Source organism: Penaeus vannamei, chromosome 34, assembly GCF_042767895.1.
Source record: "Penaeus vannamei isolate JL-2024 chromosome 34, ASM4276789v1, whole genome shotgun sequence".
In the NCBI taxonomy this organism is placed as follows: Eukaryota; Metazoa; Arthropoda; class Malacostraca; order Decapoda; family Penaeidae; genus Penaeus; species Penaeus vannamei.
In genome coordinates, this window is record NC_091582.1 from 22,105,354 (window position 1) to 22,107,853 (window position 2,500).

At 38.0% G+C, this 2,500-nt stretch overlaps 1 protein-coding gene across 3 annotated transcripts in view; it reads right to left on the reverse strand.

The window, feature by feature from the left end:
* Window positions 1-2,500, reverse strand: part of LOC113829133 (fatty acid-binding protein) — a 34,516-nt gene that overhangs the window by 22,391 nt on the left and 9,625 nt on the right. The window lies entirely within an intron of this gene.

Genomic DNA, 2,500 nt, shown 5'->3' on the forward strand with positions numbered 1-2,500 from the left:
GGCGTCCCGGAGCCGTAGACTTTTCTGTGTTTAAAGAGCTAGTTTGGGTGTAATGAGGAATAAGTACAGATATATTACCCAAAGCCCCGCCACCCCCCCCCCCTCTCTCTCTCTCTCTCTCTCTCTCTCTCTCTCTCTCTCATCTCTTTCTCTCTCTTTCTCTTTCTCTTTCTCTTTCTCTTTCTCTTTCTCTCTCTCTCTCTTTCTCTCTCTCTCGCTCTCTCTGCTATGGACGAACATGAAATAACTGACGCCTAATCACAAAGTAGCTATACTTTTTATAAATAAACAATATTATGTATTCCATTACCGTTAAAGATTGTCAATACCTATTCATCAGTCTTATATTCATTTATATTTATATTCATTATATATTATTTATGAAGTCTTATACAGAGAGAAATTAATGTACTCAGACAAGCAACCTTCGACCTCCCCTTTCCCGCCAAAATGATGCCTTTAAAAGTTAAAGATTCAGAAATAGAAAAATGGTCATAAAACACAAAAATACAATGTACGCAAGCACACGAACGCACACACACACACACACACACAATGATTCAAAATAAAATGTTAATAAAGAAAATATTCTAGATTCAAGATAGAATAACGATTTAACAAATGTAATCATTTAAAAATAAAATTCGAGCTCAGTAATGATTCTAAAATTAACAGGATCTAAACTTAAATATGATTATTTTAGAAACAATGACATTTAAAAATATAAAAGTAACATCTTCAAACATGAATATTCAGAAATATAAGAACTATGATTTTACAAACATACGGATAAAAAAACACGATAACACTGATTTCAGTTTAAATTATCAAGAGATGATTTTAAAAACACAAGGATTCGGAAAATGAAGACAAAGATTATAAAAAACTGAAAAAAATCAAAAAATTAAAAACGATGATTTCACAAATACACGGAAACAAAAACACTAAAACCCATGATTGAAAAAAAGAAAACACTGGTGCTGAAAATTATCGTAGTTCTGGCATCGCGTCTCCGGTTCCCGCGCTGTCGACGCTCTCAAGGGGGCTTATGCACGACTTCCCGAAATATGTGCTGAAACCCATGCACACATTGTAATACTCGCATACACAAACATATAAATAGGTACACAAACACAACGACGCATACGGGCGCACACACACACACACAAACATGTATTTATATTATTTGTGTTTGTGTGCGCTGAGCAAGAAATCTCTTGGCCTTTGTCATAGAATAATGAAATAATGTTCGTGGAACGCAGTGTATAAACAGTTCGAATAAAGTTTGTCTTTTCTCTATCCCTCATGCTTCTCTGAATCTCTCTCTCTCTCTCTCTCTCTCTCTCTCTCTCTCTCTCTCTCTCTCTCTCTCTCTCTCTCTCTCTCTCTCTCTCTCTCTCTCCGTAACCGCCTCAACCGAAGCGTATTTTACAGTTTCTCATTCCTCTCTCCCCTCGTCGACCCAGGTCAAGAAAGTACCTTTTCATCAACTTCACCAGAACCTTTAGAAGCCGAATCTAAAACTATTCTCCGTGCCTAACTGTATACGACATATTCCACGGAATGAGCGCAACCCCTCTCTGTACATACATTAAAACCATTCACGGATATATCTAAGGTAACTTAAATTTCGTGTAGTTTATCATTTTCTCTAGTTCCCCAGGCCTTCTTGCGGGCAATTTTTACCGTGAATGATATGACCTAGTTTCTCGCTATGAGCCTTAAAACGGACTTTTTGTTCGCTTGTTAGATCAAGGGTTCTTAACCTGGGGTCCATGGATGGGTTTCAGTGGCTTCGTGAGGGTCAGATAAATATCAACATTAATTTTGTTTTGTTGTTAATTTCAAAGTTTAATAATGCTTTATGTATATCATAAACGAGGCAATCAAATCTCAATAAATAAAGTACATTATGCAGGGGAAGGGGGTCTATAGCTTTCATCAGATTCTTAAAGGGATCCGTCGCTCTAAAAAGGTTAAGAACCACTGGCCTAGAGTCTAGAGAGACCCGACTACTCACACCGCCCGCCATTGTCGTGTCTAAAATGTAGGCCTACCGTCCCTCTGGATCCACCTACCACTCGCTACCACTTCATGCCGATCGAGTCCCATCAATAGATTCGAGTCATAAGCACCACCAAGGAGCCATTTGCTCTTCGGCTCACTTGCCTCAAGGCCTATATAGTGGGTTTCTATTTCTCTCTTTGGCTCTGCCCCGGTCTCTCTTTTATTTCCTTTCATTCCTTCTCTCTCTCATTTCCCTTATTTCCTTCTCTCTTTTATTCTCCTTGTCACCGGCCCTCGCTTTTCCGTACTTCCTTTCCATTTCCGTGATAATGGATCACACACGAACGTTCAAATCATTAATATAAAAATATACATATATACATAAACATCATACATAATCTTATGACTTTTCCAAAATTTTCTTACCTAGTCGTAAGAAGAAAAGAAATATATAGAGGTCAACAGACAAGCCGAAACCAACACGAAAGAACGG